The following is a 26086-nucleotide window of genomic DNA, read 5'->3' on the forward strand; positions in this document are numbered from 1 at the left end:
TATTTTTGTCATATATAGGTTTCAGAATGCTCGAAAAACCTAAAAAAATGTGTTTTCCTACATTTTTGTAGTGCGATTCGTGATTTCAACATAGCCAAGCACATGGTCGTGTGGTAGCTCGTGTGGCTCACACGGCCATGTGTCCAGCCCATGTGGCTCCTAAAACTTGCTCTAATTTTCTGTTTTTTGCTCATTTTGCTCCCAAATGCTCTCTTAAGTATAGAAACATGTATTTAAAGGACCAGGAGCATAAAATTCACCATTTCACATTGAATAATCATCCAAAACTGCATTAAGAACGGGATTAAAACATATTACTTTTAGCACCTATTAGACATGATGTAGCTAGATTAATTGCTTCCCTTTACTTAAAATTATTAAAAGCAACGTTAATGATGTTATGACAAAAAACCATGGCAATTTGGCTATTTACTAACCCATATCTGATAAGTTAAGAATTCATACTTATTAAACCTTTATGTTTCTTTAGCATACTTCTATGTTCAATTAACTTTAAAGTTTATTAAACAGACATCATAAATGAGGTAAGCAAGGTAACACTATTTCTTTATAACAATGCTAATTTAATCATTAGTAGATCAAACATGCACCACTCAAGTATTGTGTCTAATAATTACCATTTTTTTGGATTAAATAATTAGTTCATATGCTTCCTTACATTAATTATGCATAAGTAACATGATCATGATTTTATTTGAATGAATAAACAACCAAAGCACATATCAACATCAACAAATAATAATAAAAGCTAAGGATTTACAAACAATCTAGTATCAACAGAATTAAGTCAATGTAATTAAATTAAAAGCAAAAAAATAATTGGTAAACATGTTTATCAACTTTGAACAAAATTAAAAGATTAAAGGGAAAGAAACTAAAAGCCGAATTTGGTGTTTTTTCTGTGGCACAACTTGTGTTGCTTTTCTTCCGTTCTTCTCCTTCGTTCTTATGCACAATTACTCTTAAAGTGCTGAATTTTACTGCTAAAAAAGGACCTCTAAATTGCTATCTTAAAATCATCTGTTGCTATCTCAAATGAGAAGTGTGGAAGATGGGAGAAGGAATGATGAGTGAGCGATCAGTGAACCAATAACATACCCCTATTTATAGTTGTTTAAGCCCTCTTGGTAGGTAGTCAACCTTTGCTTTGTGAAAGAGGAGTGGATGGCATGGATAGAGAGCTTGAAATGTAGAGGAAGCTTGCTTGAATTATGGAATAAGTTTGCTTTAATTTTAGAGGGAAGGTGGAAAGTCACCTTGAATTGTTGAGAGGGAAATCCTTGTTGAATTTCAAGTGTTTACCAAGTCCTTATGGACGATTTTGGGCACCTTTATAGGTGGTTGGCTTCTTCCTCCCTAGTGGATAGTTTGGGCTCCTTTCTCCTTAGTAGGTTGCCCAGTTTTGTGAACCCAACTTAAGAATTAGGTTAATAGTTAATAGTGTTTCCAAGGTCTAGTAAGCCTATTTGGGGCATCCAAGGATGGCACCACATTAGCTCAATCATACATGGGTTTTGTTGTAGAGATGCTACAACATTGAGCATCAATAGCTGAGTTTCAAGTTCGTCTTTCCATTTAGTGTACTAACTACCTTCAAAATTGAAAAAATTATGCTTTTAGCATATAAATTAATCTAGATAAAAAAAATTCCCCAACACTAGCTGACATGACAAAATTATTATAAAAACTACAAAATTTGTTATCAATTGCTCAAATTTTTCATGAATTATTAGTCTAAAAGTAGAGAAGATGACTCTATATTCTAGAGTTATCAGTAACACACTTATGACGAGGTCATTGAACGAGCATTATCGAGTAGCTTTTGTAATGGAATGTTACCAGGGAGAGCTCATTCACAATGCTATAGTGGAATGGCTTCGTGACAAAATGATATTATAATTAATAGATGAAAAGCTAGAACTTAATTATATATCACTTGAGCCATAATCACATATGTCCAATTGATCCATCCACTAGCTTGTTTGAAACCATAAATGAATTGCATGTTGAATCAAATGAATAGAAGTGGATAAAAATGATAAAGCTGGAGAAATGAGTTACATTCAGAAATGAATGTGGTTTCTCACTAAGTATGGATATGACCTAAGAAATAATTTATGTTTTTTGAATTATTATTTAATTAATTGAATTTTGAAAAATATATCTAAATTAATTGGTCATTTTGAATCCGTTTAATGTACAAATTAATTATATTTTTTCATAGATTCTTTAGCGATAAAGTTGCCATGATTTTAACAGAATTAGAATTGAGTTGAGAAAATTATTTAATTAGAAAATTAATTAATTTAAATTAATTTGATTAATAATATTTATTTTTGGGAAATAGAAAAACATGTATTGAGTTGGATTAAATTGCAAAGTTCAAGGTTAAAAGTTCACAAAGCACACATAATTGGACCCGATACAAAAGAGGCTCAAAACCTTCTCACAAAAAGTATGAGAGGTGGCTAACAAATGTAGCCACCCCTCTCTCTCCTAATTCAACTAGGGGATTATTTTTCTATTAAAAAAATATTATTTGTATTCTACTGATACAACTATGGCTTTAGTACCTCTCCTATAAATAGATGAAAGTGGTAGGACTAAGAACACACAACTTTGAGTTATTGTTATTCTCCCCAAAAATTGTCAGAATTTATTTCTAAGTATAAATTCAGTTTTTCAGGAATAACAATTCTACCGGTTTCTATAAGAGAGAGAGATTAGCTTTCCTATTGAAAGTAAGAAATTATTTCTAGTTCTATGTTTTATTCGTAGTTATTCAACCCCATACTTGAAGCAGTTCGTGATATGAGAATAGCAGAGAAGGTTGTCCAATAGAAAGCTGGGAATATCTAGGATCTATCTCACTCAAAGCATAGGTACTTTTCAGGAAAATTTTATTTCTATAAGTATCACAAATCGACTTGATTTTAAAATTTATATTTTTTTCGTTGTGCAAGAAAATGATTTTCAAACCACATTTTTTCCTACAATTGGTATAAAAGCTAGGTTGTGCTATGTTCATAGTATAAATCGATATTGAAATTTTTTCTCTTCTTCATGTTTGGTTAATTTTTTAATAAGGTGTGACATTCTTATAATTATTAGCATGTTTTGGTTTATGCATATGAATGAATACATTTTTATTATTTTATTAATTAGATGATAAAGTAATTTTCTCAAAGTTGTGATTCCTAAAAGTTAAAGTAGTTGGAATTGTTATTTTAATACTTTTTTGAGATATGTAATTAGATCAGGGACTATCATCTCCACGTAAGAATTATTTCATTTATTTTATGAATAATTCATGTAGCTAGAAATGGACGTAAGTATTATGTAACCAAATTTTTTGACAAATCTCAAAGAATTGAGTCGCATCCATGACTGATTGAGACAACGCAAACCCGATCCAGCCAACCGAAAAAAGGCCACTGATTGCCTGATAGTGGTGGATGGCAGTGGTGGCTACCAGTGGTTGGCAACAGCCCGATTATGGAAACGATGACGAACCAAAAATGGTGACTTCGACAACGATGATAGTAGAATTCCATGGTGGCCATAGCCATTCAAAAGTAGATCCCTTCGATGTTTTATAAGTCATTAGTGGTTTTGGGGGAAAGCCCAAAAAATTAGGATATTCGGCTTTCAAGCAGAAGACGAAAAGTATACTTTGGGGTAACCATTGTAATTTTATTTTTTATTTTTCAAGGATGGAGTAATGGAAACTTTGGCTGGTCAAAGTCATTTAATATTATTCTTTTATATGATGGCATGATGATATTTAAATTGACTGCAAAAGTATGTTCATGCATATTTATGATAATCATGCTATATAGTTTAGGAAAAGAATGCCACATGTACTTAATATGCATTTATTGACCATTCATGATTGAAACCAAACATTAAAAACCTTGAACTTTCTTGTAAAACAATGAGTGAGAAAATGTAACATCCGGACTTGGTGGGTCCTGAGTTTGGAAGTATAGGTCAAGGAAATTCGGTTGGCGTTATCCTACTCGCCCAATTGGCACTCCGACGCATTAGCATGGCACATAGGCAATGGTATAATTTAAGGGCAAGGCATATTCCACAAAAAATATGTGTATGGGTGGAAGGAATTGGAAAGTATATCAAGGGTTCCCGGGTCGTAGGTGAAGTCACCCAGCTAAGGTATGCCAAGTTTGTCTAGGTAAGGAATAAGTTACGTACTAACTAGATAGTTAAGATTGAATGGTCAGTCAAATCAAAGATATGAAAAGATATTGGATTTTGGTATACGCTTCCCTACAACTATAATTCAGTAATAAGAGTAGCCTTGAAAATTTATAACACGTGTCAAGCCCTTCGGTGAAAGCAAATATTTTTACCAAGGAAGCTCTCAAAAAAAGGAAAGTCATCTTCTCCTTCCTATTTAAAGATACCATTTTTATCTTCTTATAAAGGTTGATCAGGGATTTTCTTGCTATGATAAGACTAAATGCCTAAGTCCATGTATAGGGTTGGTTTTCACCCTGGGTATGTATTCTAGTCCTTTATTCAATTTTCAGAAAAAGTAATCATATTTGTATGAATGAGTAGAAGATATAAAGGTAAGACTTTGCATGGTGATTATTTGGGTGCAAATAAGAATGAAGGGTTTGTATGAGAGAGTATAAATGTTATCCTTGTGCCTTAAGCAATGTTCTTTGTGATTGCGAGGAAGGATGATTAGATCGAAGATTCAAGCTGTGGTTTAAGGTAGTCAAGTGAGTCTTTAGACTTACTCTTATGTGTATGTTTGTATTTCAAATGTGCTAACTGACTTAATCATAAAACTAAAACTAACAAGGCATGATAACATGATTCTATTAAGGAAATGTAGTATATGCATGTATAACTCTGTCTGAAAGCATGATTGTGTCTGTCATGAGTAGATCACTGCATAAAGGGTCTATGCATGGAGTTTAAAGGAATGTATTACATGCCTGGAAGCATGAATGCATCTTTATGAAAAAGTCTAAAGGGAATGAATCTGTCAAGTATGAGTTTGCATGATGACCCTGTGTCTGTCTCTGGAAGTTGTCTAAAAAATTCGTTGGGACAATAAACACGAATATTTGATAAGGACAAGTCCATCACCATGGTAATTGAAGACCATATCATGTAAGACCTAGCCAAAAGGTTATGGCAGCATATGGAAGAAGAGGTAAATGATAGTTGGGCGAGTACTAGGCGATGAAGGGAAAACCTCACAACGACGAGTTTAGGCAAATCCCTATAGTCAAAAACACTAATTTTTGTAAAAGTAAGCCTTTGTGATTTTTCCGTAAGAAGTGCCTTTGTGGAAAATCTCTGATAATGAATGCATTTGTGGTAATCTGTAAGGGAACTGCCTTTGTGGCAATTTCCGTAAGAAGGCCTTTGTAACAAAATCTATTAGAAGGAAACCTTTGTGGCTATCTATGTTAAAAGGAAAGACCTTGTGGTGAATTCTATTAAAGAAAGCCATCGTGGCTAACTCTATTATTAGAAACCTTCATGGCCATCTTTGTTAAAAGATGTCTCTATGGCAGACGTAAAGGAAATGCTTTTGTAGAAAATTAGTAAATAGTGCCTTTGTGGCATAAATGATGGGAAAGCTTTTGTGGCTATCATTGTTTAAGGACATATCTATGGCTATCATTGTTTACAGACGCAACACTAGCTATATCTGATAAGGAGCGCCTTCATGGCATAATCTAAAGAACCGCATTTGTGGTAGCATTTGTAGGAAAAGCACGTTTTCATGGCGCGGTCTGAAGACTTACATGGTACACATCCGAAGGTAACACATTTGTGGCAGACTCTAAAGAAATGACAAATAGGATAATTTGAAAAGCATGACCAATTTTTGAAGAATGGTGATCTTTTGAGAAATACTACACCTAATGAATTATGAAAGAAAGGCCAAATTTGACCTTGCAACCCTCAAGCCAAGGATATGTTTGGGGAAATCGAAGTAAGAAATTCCAAATATGTATTCAGGTAGGAGGGGGATTTCTCTCACTAATTTCTGTTGAACTTACCCCTCCGTGTTTTATGTCTCAAGTAAAGGTCACACCAGGAGGGACTATGACAAGGTTGCGCTAAGGGAACGATAAGGTGGGAACTTATGCATACAAAATAGTTTTGCATGGGCATGTTCAATCCTTGAGAACCATGTAACAGATTAAGAGAATTAATTGTTAACCTATGATGTACGTACAAAATGGGCTAACTATGTAACTATAGTCAGTGTTGTAATTTGAAGGCAATTCGAGTAGGACTATGTCATTAACTATACAACTGTTTGTAAGATCCTGCCAATTGTAAAGACATGTTTATTGTCTGTAGGTCCCCTTGGTACACATAGACATAAGTCGGTCATTATTATAGATGTATTCTTCAAAAATTTTGTATGCATGATTTAGGTATGAGTATGTATTTGAGTAATAAAACCTTAGATTCATATCCGATGAATTGGGTCGGGTCGAGGACATTACAGAGAAGGTCCCTAAATAAGACCTACGGCCTCCATTAATGGTCTCTTATAATGGCATGACAATTTAACTACCCTATGGTAGGATTTTCATATGGATTTCAGTGAGGAGATTTATTAAAAGAAAGAAAACTTATCTTGTAATTGTTTGGTAGCTAGGTGGCCACATTATAAGTATTATCATGGGATATAATAAGAAGTTTTACTTTAAAGAGGACAACTAGCCACAACATATCACTCGATGAGATTGTCCCATGATTTTCTAGCTAATTAACTTCCCACGAAGTTCTACTTAAGTTAGAATGATGGCCAAATGTTAAATGGTTCTTAGTACATGTGAATGCCTAATAAATTAGGTTCATGTGTTAATTAGATGGAAATATATTTTCTTACTAGTTTATTAAGATTTCCCTATAGTAACTTAATTCAATGGGTGTTAGAATTATCATCACAATGGCTTACAAATATTTTTAAGGTTTAATGTAAGACGCATGCATCATCTTAATGCATATTTAATGTTGCCAAAGTTTTTAAATATTTGCTTAATAAAATGAAATTAATAAATTAAAATTTTATTTTCAATTCGAGAATGACACCTACTCCCTAACTAAACATATGTACTGAGAACAAACTAAATGAAAATAACTATAAGGATTGGAAAAGGAACCTCATTACTATCTTGAACTGTGAGAAACTAAAATCAATCCTTGATACAAAATGCCCTTCGAGCACTCAAGCTGAGGCTAGAAAACGCTGAAGGGAGTTTGATGAGATATCCTACTGCTATATATTGGCAAGCGTGATCAACAACTTGTATAAGCAATTGTGTAGCACCCCATATGTGACCCAATTGTCAGGTTTGAGCTACAAGATACCACATTCATTGCCGGAGCAACTACGATCAATTATACACAAGTTTGATCTTTATAGATTTATATGTGAGTGTTACACTTTTAAATACGATATATAATCATCTACGTGTCATATATGAGCTTACGGAAGCTCTTAGGGTTGAACAAAAACTAAACTACAAAGTTTTTAAAACATCTTAGGTGGGTGTCGTGACCTTGAACATAGTGAGGAAGATTCCCAACTAGAGGACCAAATTGTAAAGTTTTCTAACATTATAGAGTCAATATTGAGACAAAAAATAGGGGATGTCATGATGGGGAGGATTGACTGTTGGATCTAGTGCCCTGAGTGTAGTTATAAACTTGTAATTTTTTTCCTAATAGATAGGTTAATAAAACAAATCCATTTATTAAAATAATATGCTTTGTATGATTGTCCTCATATGGTTTCTGCATGTAAAGCAAAATGGAAGAAAATGTTGCTCATTGGTTCTCTAATGTTTAAACTAATACTAAGTAGTATTTCATGGTTGAATCATAATATAGAAAGACAACTTATATTAGTAGATGAACCTTAACATGTTGTAATATCCTGATTTTGGGCCTAGTCGGAATAGTGGTTTTGTGACCACAAAATCCGATATAGAAATAATTATTTTATGATTATTTTAAGGTCTATGATATGATTGCATGATTGTGTGAAAATTTCGTGAAGAAATTTTATGCATAAAGTGCTTAATTTGAAATTTGGGACTAAATTGAATAAATTGCAAAACTTGTGTTCTAGAAGTATTTTGCTTAAAATTGAATTAGATTATTAATTAGAGGTCCTTAAAGAGTAATTTTACCAATTTCTAAGTCTATGGACAAAAATTAGGACATGGAAGGAATTTTGGAAAGTTTAGTAGTAAGGGCATTTTGGTCATTTAGGGGTAAAATGAATTAAAATACAAAATTAAAAGCCAATTTTGCTCATCTTCAACCCCATGGCCGAATATAGCAAGGAGAAACCATGGATAGGGTTTTTCAAGCTTCCAAGCTCGATTGTAAGTCCGTTCTAGCCTCATTTTTAATGATTTTTACGTTTTGGGGTCCCTTAGCTCGATTTAGCTTATGCTAGCAATAATTTAACCTAGGGTTTATATTTGGAAAAAATACCCATAGGTGAAATTTGTGTATTTTGGTGTTTTATGATAGAATATGAGGTTTTAAATTATGTTAGACAACTTGTGCTACTCGGTTTTAAGTGAAAACGAGCAAAAGGGCTTAATCGGTAAAAATACCTAATAGTCATAAGTACATCTTAGAGTGAGAATTTGATGTTGCCATAGAAGGAAAATGATCAGCATGTCATAAAACATAAGAAAATAGGCTGAATTTTAATTTACGAGCTTTGGGGCAAAAGTGTAAATATGCAAAAGTTTAGGGCGAAATTGTAATTTTTCCAAAATATGATTTTGGGTCAATTTGAATAATGTGAGTCCTAATTAGACTATATTTTAAATGATAGAGCAAGGAAAACTGAAATTGGGCTAAAATGGGGAAAATACCAAGTGGTGGACGAAATGGTAAAATAGCCATTTTAGCATACGAGGTAAGTTCATATGTAAAGGTTGGTAACATAGTTATTATTTTAAATGTTTTAATGTTTTTTTAAATGATATGATAATTATTATGAAATATTATACTTGTGATAATTGTTTGATAATATGTCAAATTATGTGATATACTTGGAAAATGTGAAATACTACAGAGTATCGGTATCGGCATTCCGTAGAAGATGGTTGAGACACATGATTGGGAAAAAGGTCCGTTGAACCTTAGGAATGGATTAGGATACAAGTGACATGTCACTGGGATATTTGGGCATCCGAACTCGTTGAGTTGAGTCCGAGTTCACTTATGGATCGGCGTCCGAACTCGTTGAGTTGAGTCCGAGTTCGTGAGATGTAACTAGGCATCCGAACTCGTTGAGTTGAGTCCGAGTTCACTTACGGATCTGACGCCCGAGCTCGTTGAGTTGAGTCCGAGTTCACTTATGGGCGGGTTACATGGTAGCTTGGCTACATATGTGGCACTTATGTGCAAACTTTCCATGTATCCGAATTATATTCGATGTGTTCAACGGGTAAAGTTCTACTCAAATGGAGGAATACTCAAGATGAAAGGGACGTATTGGTAAGTGTTGTGAAATGGATACTTTGAACAGGTATGTACTTAACCCTCGGGTTGAAAATTCAATATAACAACAATATGGTAAGATGATAAATGAAAAGGTGATATGAATGTCTTGGTGATGATTATGCAAATGATGTTTTATGTTTGCTTATATGGTTATGTTACTTGCTATTTGCATGTGAGCTTACTAAGCATTTATGCTTACTCCTCCTTTTCATTCCTTGTAGTGTTGACAAGCCAGCTCGGAAATCGGAAGCGGTCGGAGGCACGCTCACACTATCCGTATACCATCTTGGCATAATGGCTTGTATATTTTGAGTATGGCATGTATAGCATTATAATCATTTTATATGTATGGTCTTATGATATGGTTATTGAGTGGTATGGAAATAGAAATGCTTGGTAATGATTAGCCATTGGAATGGCTAATCATGATCATATTTGGTATTATGTATGTCAAATTGCTAGCTAATCCATGGAAACCATGAAATAGGTAAAATTTACCATAAAATAGATTCAGACAGCAGCAGTGACGTGAGTTTGAAAAATCACTAAAAATAGTAGAAATGGAATTAAATAATTAATAAGTTATGGAATCGAAGCTTGATGAGTCTATTTTCATATGGAATAAGCAAAACAGGTATATGAGCTATATTTTATGAGATGTTTAAATTTTTGTGAAACAGGGCCAGAGCGATTTCTGGATCCCTGTTATGACTTTGGAAATTCACCATAAATTTTACAAAGATAATTAGAAGTCACGCTTTATATTTACAGATTCCTTATTGAGTCTAGTTTTATTAGAGACAAACGGCATAGTCATTGAAGGTCTGTATAGGGAGATATCTAATTCGTAATACACAGAGGTCAGAGTAGTTGAAACCTGAAACAGGGAGACTTTAACTAATAAACTGTACTAATTGGCCCAACCAAAATTCTAGAAAAAATTAGTAGATATATATATGAGTCTAGTTTCAGGAAAAATTTACGGAATTGGATTTGAGTTTCGTAACTCGAGATATGATTTTTAAAGCGACTGTGATGCAGTTAGCCAGCTTGTCTAGAAATTTTAAAATGAATTGTATGAGCTGTTTAATTAATGAATTAAGTCCGTTAACACCTCGTGTTTGACTCGAAAGCGGTCTCGTGCACGGGTGTTACATTTAGTGGTATCGAGCAGGTTTATTCGGTTCTCGGACTAACCTAGCATGTGTAAAAGTTTAGCTATACATGCCAGCGATGCGTGATAGTGTGATGTCTTCCGACGGCGTATAAGTACCGTCTTATTTAGGCAGGTACTCTCCAACCGAGCTGCGCCAACCATGTTCAATGTTAAGTAAAGGTATTTGAGTAAAATTATGATTATGATAAGTCTCGGTTCAGAAAAGTATGAATAAAGGTTTATGATACATATGTGATAATATGTGAGATGAAAGTTCATGTTGTGATAAATATTCATATTTGCTTAATGCTCATATGATGTAGTGTATGTGGCTTACTTGATAAGATGAACGGAATAAATAGAAAGTAGTAGAGGTATGAATAAAGGTCATAATATTATGATCTGAATGAAAATGTCCTTGTCTTGATTGGATGTCGAATGTTGATGAATGTTAATGGTATATAATTTTATGTGGTAAAGGATTATAATGAAATGAACTTATCTATGTTAAATTGTTGGACTGAATTATATGATTGTAATGATATGTACATGATGATGCACGAAATGAAAGTTGTGATTGTGATGCAAATATCTATGTTTGTTTGGCCTTATATAATGTCATGAGCATGAATTAATTTAATTAATTGAATGGATAAGTAAAGCTGTCTAGAAAACATAGAATGTATGCATAAGTATATTGTCTAAATGGGACAATAGGAAAATTGGTGTAAGCCAACATGAATGAATGGCATGATTTTGATGATGTTACTATGATGATGGAAGTTGTGTCATATGTGTATGTATAAGAAAGTCGAGTCAGAGGTCCTACAACCCCTCCCCCTTACCAAAGTGGTACTTATAATGGAATTTCATGAGATTTGTATTGAATAAGTTTCCGGTTGAGAACCCAAAGAGTTCAGTGATAGAATAATTATAAGTATGATCCGAGATTGAAAATGAGCTGATAAGTAAAGTCAGAGCCAGAAAGTATCGGATTGATATAAAGATTATTGGAATTATGCCTTTGTCCAGTTAGAGAAGGAATTCTCTTTGGTAAATTGAATTACTCAAGTGCAAGGTCGAGAAAAGTGTAAATCGAAATTTATTCGAATTGGCCTTTTTTAGTGAATGGTTTAATATAAAATTTGTAACGCTTGAGAACTAGTTGGGAAATGATATTTCAAATGTGAATTATCTGAGTGTGATGATTATGACCGAGATGATTTAGCGATCTCTTTTGAGATGTTCTATGTGTTCACCCGTTCTCGTAAATATTTCTATGGCTATTGATCTTCGAAGAAATTCTTGTTATATGGGAATGTCTTCTAATTCGGTGTTGGATGAAAGCATTGGTAGTCTGATTGGTTTATAATTTATATTGCTCTATTTTATCGGGTATTCTATTTCATTTAAATCGATAAGAATTGATGAGAGAATTCATATGATATTATGATTCTTTCTTCTACTTGATGCTTCATCGATATATATGTATGGGAAGATATATTGATCTTGTTATATTTGATTTCAGTGGGATTAAATGATGTTTTCTTTTGGACTTTCTTTCTTTGAAGAATTATCGGTATTCTGTATTTTCTCTATGAATTTGGTTTTCGATTCTCGGCATAGTATCGTATCTTGGGTTTCTTTATCCTGGATCTCTTTATTCGGATTTCTTTATTCAGGTTTCTCTATCTTGGATTTCTTTATTCGGTTTTCTTGTTATCTTTGTTCCATAATTTGTCAATTACGACTCATGTTCAAGTGGGTTCTGACCCATGATAATCATGTCAAATATGACTATACTTCTAATTTGATCTTGGTAATGTGGTGATTTTAGTATTGGGATTTTTCTAATTTCTATGTAAGGATTTGACATCGTAAAGGCATAGGTGATAAAAGCGAGTTTTAGTCGGTATGGTAAATTATTTATTTGAAAGATTTCATGTGACAATTATGTCGGATTATTTTCCCAAGTCGATAATAGAATTTCATTTTGTACGGATAAAAGAGTAAATAGTTTGAGCGAGAAGTGTATATTTAATAGAAAGAGTTGAATATTAGTTTAAGTCACTACGAATGATAAGGTTTCCATCTTGTGAAAGCTGAAAAGTTTATTACATGTTGACAGAGTTCGGATAGATGAGAATATTGGTAACAAGCGTCTGAACTAGACTAGTCTACATTGAGCAATGACTTCGACTTTCAAGTAATGTATTGTTGTATGAATTGTGATGTGTTTCAAGACGGTGAGGTAATGTGATAGTTTAGAGCATCCGATGTTACATAAAATCGGAGTTGTTAAAGGGGTTAAAGCGAGCATTGGGATCTATCAAAATTATCCTTGTCAATGTTGATATTGGGATGGAAATGAGAAGGATTATTCTTGAGGCCATATCGAATTATTTCTATGGCGGAAAGAGGAAAATGTGATGTATCCTATTGTTAAATGTTTGGCGAGATCTATAAATCACATCTGTATTGAATGAATTCCTACTCATCGATTCATGGAATTTCAGTCTCTTTGATTGTTGGATTTCTTGGAATTCGGTCTCCATTAAATCAAGTTGAGATCCGGGTTTTATGTCATGATATCATGGGAAATTGAGAAGGGTTGAAAATTTAAGAACAGTTGAGAGTTGAGGCTGTAAGCTTTTAGATCATATGAGAAATTGAAGAGATGTATTGGAGGTGCAGTCTAAGTGCAAGTTCTTGACACCAAATATGAGATTAAAAGTGAAGACCACTTTTTCGGTAAGATTTTGGGGACGAAAATCCTCGAAGGGGGGAGAGTTGTAATATCCTGATTTTGGGCCTAGTCGGAATAGTGGTTTTGTGACCACAAAATCCGATATAGAAATAATTATTTTATGATTATTTTAAGGTCTATGATATGATTGCATGATTGTGTGAAAATTTCGTGAAGAAATTTTATGCATAAAGTGCTTAATTTGAAATTTGGGACTAAATTGAATAAATTGCAAAACTTGTGTTCTAGAAGTATTTTGCTTAAAATTGAATTAGATTATTAATTAGAGGTCCTTAAAGAGTAATTTTACCAATTTCTAAGTCTATGGACAAAAATTAGGACATGGAAGGAATTTTTGGAAAGTTTAGTAGTAAGGGCATTTTGGTCATTTAGGGTAAAATGAATTAAAATACAAAATTAAAAGCCAATTTTGCTCATCTTCAACCCCATGGCCGAATATAGCAAGGAGAAACCATGGATAGGGTTTTCAAGCTTCCAAGCTCGATTGTAAGTCCGTTCTAGCCTCATTTTTAATGATTTTTACGTTTTGGAGTCCCTAGAGCTCGATTTAGCTTATGCTAGCAATAATTTAACCTAGGGTTTATATTTGGAAAAAATACCCATAGGTGAAATTTGTGTATTTTGGTGTTTTATGATAGAATATGAGGTTTTAAATTATGTTAGACAACTTGTGCTACTCGGTTTTAAGTGAAAAGCGAGCAAAAGGGCTTAATCGGTAAAAATACCTAATAGTCATAAGTACATCTTAGAGTGAGAATTTGATGTTGCCATAGAAGGAAAATGATCAGCATGTCATAAAACATAAGAAAATAGGCTGAATTTTAATTTACGAGCTTTGGGGCAAAAGTGTAAATATGCAAAAGTTTAGGGCGAAATTGTAATTTTTCCAAAATATGATTTTGGGTCAATTTGAATAATGTGAGTCCTAATTAGACTATATTTTAAATGATAGAGCAAGGAAAACTGAAATTGGGCTAAAATGGGGAAAATACCAAGTGGTGGACGAAATGGTAAAATAGCCATTTTAGCATACGAGGTAAGTTCATATGTAAAGGTTGGTAACATAGTTATTATTTTAAATGTTTTAATGTTTTTTTAAATGATATGATAATTATTATGAAATATTATACTTGTGATAATTGTTTGATAATATGTCAAATTATGTGATATACTTGGAAAATGTGAAATACTACCGAGTATCGGTATCGGCATTCCGTAGAAGATGGTTGAGACACATGATTGGGAAAAAGGTCCCATTGAACCTTAGGAATGGATTAGGATACAAGTGACATGTCTTTGGGATATTTGGGCATCCGAACTCGTTGAGTTGAGTCCGAGTTCACTTATGGATGCGAGCGTCCGAACTCGTTGAGTTGAGTCGAGTTCGTGAGATGTAACTAGGCATCCGAACTCGTTGAGTTGAGTCCGAGTTCACTTACGGATCGAACGCCTGAGCTCGTTGAGTTGAGTCCGAGTTCACTTATGGGCGGGTTACATGGTAGCTTGGCTACATATGTGGCACTTATGTGCAAACTTTCCATGTATCCAATTATATTCGATGTGTTCAACGGGTAAAGTTCTACTCAAATGGAGGAATACTCAAGATGAAAGGGATGTATTGGTAAGTGTTGTGAAATGGATACTTTGAACAGGTATGTACTTAACCCTCGGGTTGAAAATTCAATATAACAACAATATGGTAAGATGATAAATGAAAAGGCGATATGAATGTCTTGGTGATGATTATGCAAATGATGTTTTATGTTTGCTTATATGGTTATGTTACTTGCTATTTGCATGTGAGCTTACTAAGCATTTATGCTTACTCCCTCCTTTTCATTCCTTGTAGTGTTGACAAGCCAGCTCGGAAATCGGAAACGGTCGGAGGCACGCTCACACTATCCGTATACCATCTTGGCATAATGGCTTGTATATTTTGAGTATGGCATGTATAGCATTATAATCATTTTATATGTATGGTCTTATGATATGGTTATTGAGTGGTATGGAAATAGAAATGCTTGGTAATGATTAGCCATTGGAATGGCTAATCATGATCATATTTGGTATTATGTATGTCAAATTGCTAGCTAATCCATGGAAACCATGAAATAGGTAAAATTTACCATAAAATAGATTCAGATAGCAGCAGTGACGTGAGTTTGAAAAATCACTAAAAATAGTAGAAATGGAATTAAATAATTAATAAGTTATGGAATCGAAGCTTGATGAGTCTATTTTCATATGGAATAAGCGAAACAGGTATATGAGCTATATTTTATGAGATGTTTAAATTTTTGTGAAACAGGGCCAGAGCGATTTCTGGATCCCCTGTTATGACTTTGGAAATTCACCATAAATTTTACAAAGATAATTAGAAGTCACGCTTTATATTTACAGATTCCTTATTGAGTCTAGTTTTATTAGAGACAAACGGCATAGTCATTGAAGGTCTGTATAGGGAGATATCTAATTCGTAATACACAGAGGTCAGAGTAGTTGAAACCTGAAACAGGGAGACTTTAACTAATAAACTGTACTAATTGGCCCAACCAAAATTCTAGAAAAAATTAGTAGATATATATATGAGTCTAGTTTCAGGAAAAATTTACGGAATTGGATTTGAGTTTCGTAACTCGAGATATGATTTTTAAAGCGACTGTGATGCAGTTAGCCAGCTTGTCTAGAAATTTTAAAATGAATTGTATGAGCTGTTTAATTAATGAATTAAGTCCGTTAACACCTCGTGTTCGACTCCGGAAACGGTCTCGGGTACGGGGTGTTACACATGTCCTTAGTATAATCAGAAATAAGCAAACTAGTTGAAAGACTAATATATTGTCTATCAAGTCCAATTGGATAAATGCTTTGTCTTGGGCATAAAGAAAATGACTCTTAGAAGATAGAGACATAGAAGTGACTGATTAGATTAACAATACATTGGACTCAAACTAAGAAGTATAGATCCTAAATCTAGTTGTAGATTTTTTCACTTGTGAGGTTCATAGTGTGACATGCCTAAATCCTAAGTGGATGATAGACTATGTATGCATGACTCGTACACTTTGATGTAAGTAAAAGCCTAATTTCGAATAGATAAGGAATAGAAAGGTGGTGCCTTGGATATATGACTTAATAGTATGTAGTGTCATTCAAAACAGTGAAATTCATGGCTAAATGATATTCTCTCAATGGAATTACATGGTTGATGAAAAGTAAATGTGGTCATGGGTCATTTGTCTTTGTAATGAATGAATTGATTACTATTCAATAGTAATTGACTTTTCATGAAAGAATATGTAATGGTTACCATGAGATAAAATAGGATCATATTTGTAGAACATATATTATCCCAAACAGTTTAAGGATTTCCTATGAGGGTAACACACTTATGGCAAGGTCATTTGATGATCACTAATCTAGTTTCTTTGTAATGATATTTCATGGGAGAGCTCAGTCACGATACTATAGTGGATTGACTTTGTGACTAAATGAGTTAATAATTAATAGGTGAAAAGCTGGAACTTAATTATAAATCATTTGAGACTCGCTTGCATATATGTAATCGGTCTCTTCGCTAGCTCGTTGAAACCAAAAATGAATTGCATGTTGAATCAAATGAACTAAAATGAATAGGAATGATGAAATGGAGAAATATGAAACATTTGGAAATGATTATGGTTTTGTCCAAACTAAAAATCAAGAAATGGAATACTTTGGAAATGAATATGGTTTTCTCCAAAATGAAAATGAAAATGAGAAATAAAACATGAAAATAACCTAAAAAAATGAATTTATGTTTTTCTGAGTTAAATGAAGTTCAAAAATGGAAATAAATCATTTGGTCATAGTAAACTGTTGAATGTGGAAGTCTTAAATATATTTTCCTATAGATTCTTTTATGGTTAAGTTGTCATGATTTTAACGGATTGGGTTGAGAAAATTATTTAATTGGAAATATATTGAAGTTTATTTTTGGGAAATAGAAAAGACAAATATTGGGTTTGATCAAATTATAAAGTATTAGATTAAAAGCCCGGGAAGTACTTGTAATTTGACCCGATACAAATGAGGCCCAAAAACCCTTTATGTAATAATGGGGGATGTCAAACCCTAGTATTATTAACTAGGGTTGTTGCCCCCAAAAGTCCTTTATTATTTAGTTGAAATAAACTTCTATAATTTAACAACAGTTCTACCTTTTCTTCCTATAAATAGATGACACTAGTAGCCCATTTACCCAACGAGAAGATATTATTTCTCTGTTAAAAAAAATATAGAGAATTTATTTTCAATTATTAAATATATTTTTCCAGAATAACAATTCTGTCGGTTTCTATTTTGATAAGAGAATTTTTGTTTTCACCCAAAAGAAGAGAAAATTATTTCTAGTTTATGTGTTTGATTCGATTTGTTCAAGCCCACACTCAAAGAAATTCATGGTATGAGAATAGAAGAGAAGATCATTTGGTTGAAATCTAGGAATGAAGAGGATCCGTTTATTTGAAAACACAGGTACGATTTTAGTCTAGGGTTTTTATAACTCCAAAATATATAGACTTTTAAAGCTTTTTTTAGCAATAATTCATGCAAATTTCGAGTGTTTGTTATTAGATAATTTACTTTTTATTATAAAAAATCTAAGCTGGATAAAATTAAATACATATCTCTATTTTTAATTATTTATATGCTAAATTATCATAATTTTTCCAATTTAAAGCAATTTGGTGCATTAGAAGAAAAAAGGCAATCTTGAAGGTCACCTTTTGGAGCTCAAATGTTGCAGCTTCACCAAAGAACTCACCATGAAAATAAGGGATAATTATTAATCAACTTTGGATGCCCCAATCAATTAATTTTTAGTTCATGTGACATACTTGACCCAACTCAGAAATTGAGCAAAAAACTAGACAATCTGCTAAGGAGAAAAGAGCCCGAATTGTCCATTACGGAAGAGATGCCTAACCGTCCATGCATGTGATCAAATTAGCTATCCAAGGCTAATTAAAACAATCAAAATCAGACAAAAAATCTCATCACATGACCGTTCAACTCCCCTCCCCCTTTCAAGCTTCCTCTCTCATGAATCATGCATGCATCTAGCTAAATTTAGCAAAGCCATCAACACCCTTTCCTGAAAGCAAGGGGCGACCTTTGGGGAAGTAATTTTCAAAGCTTTAATTAGCTAAAAATAGCCACTCTCCTCATGTATAAATAGGCCTTATTTGATCTTCCATTTCACTCATCCCTCACTCACCATCTCTTCTCCTATCTTCCATTCTCATACTTCTCATTTGAGAGAAATAGTTCAAAAGCTAGTTGAGTAGCAAAATTTCGGCATGCCTAAGGATATTTATGCAAGAAAGTAAGACAGAAAGAAAATAAAAAGAAGGGAGCATGAGCAGAAAAACACTAGATTTGTTTTCTTATTCTTCCTCTTTTTACTTTTATTTTATTCTGCATTGACGAACATGATTGTCGAATATTTTTCTGTTTTCAACTTAATCATAATAACTTCAATTTTTTGTTGTTAGATTGATTATGTTCTTTAGCTTAGATTTTTTAAAATCTTGTTAATGATGTTGTGTGCCTTGGTTGTTCATTCAATCAGATAAAAACAATGACATGTTATATGTGCATTGTGAATATATGGATTCAATTGAATTGATTATTTAATTAGACCTAGATTGTAATAAATTGATACAATTTATGATTGGTGCATGTTTGATATTATTTATGATAAAATTAGGTGAAATTTAGTAATAATATTGAAATAAATTTATTATAACTGTTTCAATATAGAAATATTTTGTTACCTCACTAAATATGAATGACTGCTCATATACTTGTGTTAAAAAAATTTAATAATTTAATAAGTATGATTTCATGGGTTAATAAAAAGCCAAGTTGCCATGGAGTTTTTCGATAACATCATTACTAGGTTTTAATAATTCATAATTAAAGAAGATAAGTAATCTAACACATTTATGTCATTGAGATTTGTTTTTGTGAATTGTTGTTTTTTTTGTGCTTTCCTTTTTTTTAATTTTACGTACGTAATTTTTTGTTAATCAAATTAGTTAGTTTAATTCACCTTTAATCATTTTCACTTCCAGTTTACTAAGTTCAAGATTTATCTATACAATCTTTGTGGAGACGATACTCTATACTTACTACTTTATTAATTGTCAATGATTGTTTACACTTGCACATCACTCGAATATTTTTGTCTGAGACAGGTTTATTACTATAAATATCACAAACCGGGTCGATTTTTAAAATTTTAAATTTTCACTGTGCAAGAAAATCGTTTATGAACTAGATTTTTTCCAACATTGATGTTGTGACATCCAAGGGGTGGATTCGTGGCTTCCTCGATAGTATACACCAATTCAATTTCTTTTGGTTTTCAACCTGCATTCAACAATCAATAGTTAATCGTAGGTCTCATATTGACCATTTGACATACATGGCAAGCTTAATATACAACCTTCAAGTTATCAAAACCATATTTATGCTTGGCCATTTTGTTCCCATATATCCACAACTCATTTACAACAATTTAACCATTTCCAACTTAGAACTAGATAATCCTAGGTACATGCCATTTGATAAATGAGAGAGATATACAAGCTTAGTTGAGTCGAAAGCTACGACCTGGATGCCAACTTCACCTCCTAGGGCTTTGAGAATTACCTATACCTATGCATAGAATAAACAAATTGTACGCTAAATGATAAAGCTCAGTGGTACTTTCATGATTCAAGGTGATGTAACATAAACATTAGTAACATATCACAATGCATATATACTCAACATCTAACCATTTTTTGTCTTGTAATGCCAATAAATTCCATAATCATACATATATGTAACTTTACATATATCAAATGGAAATCCAATTCATTTAACATTGTAATAAAAGTGACCAATTTCAATTGCTTTCCAAACACCTATCTTGAAGCCTTTTTAACAATCAACACTAATCATAAATCAAGCATTTATATCTTTAGCAATATGACACCCAATTCCACATCAATTAACTATTTACTAATAATTCAAATCTTTGTCTGGAGTTAATTGACTTATTCACATTTGTGTTGCCCCTTAAGGCTCATTTTCAATTGATTTGCATAATAGGTTATATGCTTTCTCTATCACAATTCACATATGTACATATTTGATTTCATAGCATCATATAATTTCATTTCGGTTTCATTTATCAAACTTACAATGTATAACCCCTATTAATTAGACTCAGACTTGGACGGGTACACGAACTGTCTGATTGCCTCTAAATGTGCAAATGTTTAAAGTAAAAAATCATGCAAATAAATAGATATAAAATTAGCGTGGTATCTGTAAGCGAATAGGTCAAATTGTAATATAAAAGTGTTACAATGGAACATTGGTAAGTATTTCGAGGATCATACCCAAGGGATTGCAGAGTGGAGAATTTTTACTATTAAATTAATTACAGAAAATAATTACTAGTCTAATTGATTTACAAGATAGTAGTGTGAATCCAAATTAAATTTTTAAGGCTAAATTAGCCTAATGGAATTTCCTATTCCTAGTGCCAACGATGTGAGCTTCAGCCTATGTCCAATTAACAGGTAGAAGATTAACTTGCTTCAATGGTTGTAATTAGCAAGAGAACTTGAGTTTTAATGATGAATTAATTATTAACTAGACATTATTACCTTTTAGCCTCTATTTCCTTACTGACCAGTACACGCTTACTTCTCAACCTCACCTTCCTGACTGGGATAAATCCACGATTTACTCTGTAACCTCATATCTCAATATGTTTACCTATATTGCTTCATAGGGTTGTCAATCCTAGGGTTTAAACACACATGAAATTATACCAACTAATTCGTAGAAGAAACCCTTGTGAATCTTCTAATTATGCACACATCCACTCATTAAACTACTTAATCAATTAAACAGTTTTATAACTAAAACATGCCAGATAAAAAGAAAGCGCATGATTTTATCCTTGTAACGCCCTGATTTTCGGGATTTTCTGGGTTTCTGTGATTTTTGGTAAGTTTTAAAATTTTGGTGTTCTGAATATTGGAATTGTGTTTAAATGTGTTAGTGGGCCTTTAGAAGCCCAAGCCTAAGTTAAACACGGTAAAATATCAAGATTGGATTTTAAGTGAATAGGAGACTTGGTTAAGTGGGCTTTTAAGAAGAACTTCGTAAATTACGACACAAATAAGGCCTTGGTAAAGTGGCAAGGTGGCGCCACTAAGTTCCTAAAAAAATGGCGTCTGGGAAGGAATTAAAGGTCCAGGGTTCAAGTTGCAAGGTAGGCATATTGTTACTTTTTAATTTTAGGCATGTGCCGGGCATGTGATCACTTAAGTGAATTTCGCCAAGGGCCTTAGGGAGGTTGGGCTGATTGTTTTAGTTGATATTAAGGTTAGGTTCTTTTCTTTTTTTGTCTTGGAGAATTAGGGTTAGCCACCTGAAAGCTTTCACTGTCATTCATCCTTTCTGAGTTTTCACAAAAGCCGAAAACGCAAATTCCTTCTCCTTGGTGCCGATTTCTTCTTCCTCTCTTTTTCCTACATTTTCTTTCTTCCTTTTTTCTTTTTCTTCCAGCCGAAACCTTCTGATCACCTTACTCACCTCCTTTGTCAATCCTATCCTCCACAAAACCTCCATAGCCGATTGCCATAAAAGCCGAAATCTCGAAAACTCACTTCTTGTGCCGATTATTCCAAGCCAAAATCCTTCAGTTATTTTTGTTCTTTTTGATCAACTTTCATCTTCTCTAAACCCTTAGTATCTGTCGGCAACGTTACTTTAAAGTTATAGCCTAAAATCGTCATCTTCTTCATCACTTAAAAAGCCGAAATACCATAGATGTAGGGACTTATAGCCGAAACTTTAGATCTCCTGGATTCGAGTTCTACTATCATTTAGAGGATAGATCTGCATCAGATCTACGTAGAAATCAAAGAGGAATAAGTGGTAAGTGCTCATCACCTCAGATCTAGTCTTATTTTACAATTTAGAAAAGCCGAAGTCACTAAAATCTAGGGAGGCTGTCGATTTGGGCATAGGGCTTTAAGGGTTTTTAACCGATGATTTCTTTTGGTGATTAGTGTCTTCTAGAGGTTTGATCGAAGGCTTGGATCTTTGGAACAACTAGACTTAGATCTAGTCATCAGTTTTCGGCAAAAAGGTAAGATTCTAAAGGCTTTAGGGGCATGGTTTGAATATGGGTTGCTGAATATTGGGATTGGTTGTTGTGGGTTGCAATCTAAGAATTGTGGTAATCAATTGTAGGACATCATAAGGGATCTCAGTAGCAGTCATTGTGAAACAGGTGTGTATCGAACACCCTCTCATAGTTTAATTCGGTAAAAGCCGAAATACCGAAATTCTGACATTTCGTGGGCTTGTGAGTGTGCGAGTGGTTAGAAATCATTATATCTGAAATCGTAAGTGGTAAGCTAGTCGTATGTGAAGTTTCATGCAATTCGATAATTGGGCCTCGGTATGCTAAAATTGGGCCCAATGGGCTTACGGGCCCATACGGGTAAATAGTAAAAAAATAATAAAAATATATATAATATAAAAAATAGGCAATAAGTATATTCTATTAGACTGTAGAATTGAAAGAGATAAGGAAATTGCTCATCAATAAATCATTGAAGTGCGGTTCCAAAACAATCCCTGCTCACAATCGTCTTCACATCGGAATAGAAAGTGAACATAAAAATAAAACTAAAAGGAAAAGAAGTGAATAAAATTGTCTAATTCTAGGTCTACTATGTTTAACTGGTTCTCAGTTGAGTTGAAATCGACTTATATAGGCTAAATATTGCTTGGTTCCCTCACAACCCTAGATACCCTTTAATTCTAACTAATATAATATATTATTGAATGCCTAGGGTCTAAATAAGGAAATAATCCAAAATTTTCATCTAAGGAAAACAACCATTTTTTGCATGATTTAGTTGCATCATTGCGACATCAAGAAGGCCACGTAGCAATGTCCTTTTTTCAACCCTGGCAGCTCCAATGTTCAACGTCTCGATGTTGCATGCTGGTGTCACGACACAGTCTTCTTTCCTTGTATTCTTGGGCCTAAGTTGACACCTTACACACTTAAATAGCCTATTAGTCATTCCTAGGGCCTAAGTTGCCCTAACGAGTCATTAAAACACCATAAAATGCGTAAAAACATTTTTTTGCACTAAAATAAATCTAAGCTAATAATACTTAAAATGTAATAAAAAAAATAAAACTGCTAAAAACAACCTCATTAAGTTCCAAAAAGATTGTAATCAGATCAAACTCTCTTAAGAAAAAAATATCACACAAAATACGAAAATAAAAACAACTAATAGTGCTAAAGCATACTTCATACACGAGACTAGTTCGGAAAATTATAAACAAGACAATGTAACTAAACATAAAATTCTAAAATGATATATAATTGACTATCGATTTTCAATATCAAACACGTTAGTTCACTAGGTTACAAAGTAAACAAATTCAAGAATGCTAAGCATATTGTTCCAACTAAAGAAGTACGCAAATACACATTTATGTTCGAAGAATAAAAGTGGTCAAAATTCTAACACCCTCCACCGGTATTCAACGCATGAATAGGGTTACAAAGCATTACTAGACTTATAACACATTTAAACATACATTTCTCATACAATTATTCAATTCAAATACAATTCATTCATAACCAATCATTTTGTCCCTAATACGAGCCTATGATGGCCAAAACATGCATTGGTAGTGGTTCGGGATTAAACCGATAACTTTGGAAACTCTTAGCACACTTAGAAATTTTTTTCTCAAAATAGTGGACACACGCTCGTGTGGCCCAGTCGTGTGTCTCACACGGCCAACAAACACACCCGTGTCACAGGCCATGTCAACATTCGAAATGGGAGCACATGGTCGTGTCCCAGCCTATATCTGACCCCGTGTAACTCTCTGACTTGGGTCACACGGCCAACACAGACGCTTGTGTGGCTAGCCCATGTGCCCTAAAAATGGCCATACACGCCCGTGTGTCTGACCGTGTGCTTGACCATGTTCTAGGCTATGCCAAACCTGCAGGGTATACTGACTTATGCCACATGGCCAAATCACACGCTTGTGTGTGAGGCAGTGTGAAGCATACTAACTTGATTTTAATTTCAACACCAGGGGACACACGTTCGTGTAACTTAACTATGTCACACATGGCTAAGACACATGCCCGTGCCTCTACCCGTGCGGACAAAAATAGACTATTTACCAAGCCATTTTGCCACCCAAATATTCATTTATCGACATTAACCCATTTGGCACAAAACATGGCACATATAGGCATTTAACTACTCTTAATCAAGCATCATTTATACCATTTCAAACACAACCAATACAAAACATATCAATACAAAATGTACTATCCAATTCAGACCAAACTTCACTTATACCATTCAACTAGGTAAACATTTCTAAGCATACATCATTATGCTCAATTTCACAAGCATATATCTTCTCTAATTTCTATCATTTGACAACCACAACATTTACTATCAATAAGCATCACAAACACAACCAAACTAAGCCAACTCTAATGGTTATATATACAAACCAAAACATAAGCATTTACAAGCCAATTCAAATGGCACAACACATTACCAAATATACCAAAATGACCAAAGTCCCTATACATGACATATACTCAAACATAAACTCAAAAGGTACGAAAATGATAGTAGGATAGTGTGACGATGTCTCCAACGATCCCCGAATCCGAGCTAACTTTGAAATCACTATAAAACATAGTAAAATAAATAAAGTAAGCTTTATAGCTTAGTAAGCTCGTATGACAATAATAAGCAAATATCACCATTCATTTATCAATTCAATTTAAATGACATAATATGCAACAATACAATAATCTCAAACTAACATGAACTTAATCACATACTTGATCATAAACTCACAACTTCCATTGATTCATTGCTCATATATATTTCTGAACATACCTATACTGATACGTATCTATTTCTCACCATTTCACATCTTCAATTTACCCGTTGAACCATTCAGAATTAAAGTCAGATACTCGGAGGTCTTGCACCCAAGGTGCCAATATCATGGCCCGAAGCCAAATCAATGAAGGTCACCCTTGAAGTGATAATATTATGGCCCAAAGCCAAATCAATGAAGCTCGCACCCGAAGTGCTAATATCATGGCCCAAACCCAAATAAATGAATCTCGCACCCGAAGTGCTAATATCATGGCTCGAAGCCAAATCAATGAAGCTTGCACCCAAAGTGCTAATATCATGGCCCGAAGCCAAATCAATGAAGTTCATACCCAAAGTGCCAATATCATGGCCCAAATTCAAATAAATGAAGCTCGCACCTGAAGTGCTAATATCATAGCCCGAAGCCTAATCAATGAAGCTCCTAATGACATGTCATTCGTATCCTCATTTATTCCTAAGGTTCAACTGAGATTTCTAATGCCGAATCGTCTTTGAATCATTGTCGAATATATCCATAGTCTCGTATTCACAGTTTATTCGATATCAAAACTTTTAAAATATATTCACAATGAAACTTATTAC

General features: G+C 33.5%; 1 long non-coding RNA gene across 1 annotated transcript; it reads left to right on the forward strand.

Annotated features, from left to right (window-relative positions):
- Window positions 1-14490: 14490 nt before the first annotated feature.
- Window positions 14491-15611, forward strand: LOC128280573 (uncharacterized). Its single transcript, XR_008270668.1, has 2 exons — window positions 14491-14532; window positions 15328-15611. It is a non-coding gene; the product is annotated as an uncharacterized LOC128280573 (long non-coding RNA).
- Window positions 15612-26086: the final 10475 nt, after the last annotated feature.

The sequence above is a fragment of the Gossypium arboreum genome, chromosome 9, assembly GCF_025698485.1.
Source record: "Gossypium arboreum isolate Shixiya-1 chromosome 9, ASM2569848v2, whole genome shotgun sequence".
Classification (NCBI taxonomy): Eukaryota; Viridiplantae; Streptophyta; class Magnoliopsida; order Malvales; family Malvaceae; genus Gossypium; species Gossypium arboreum.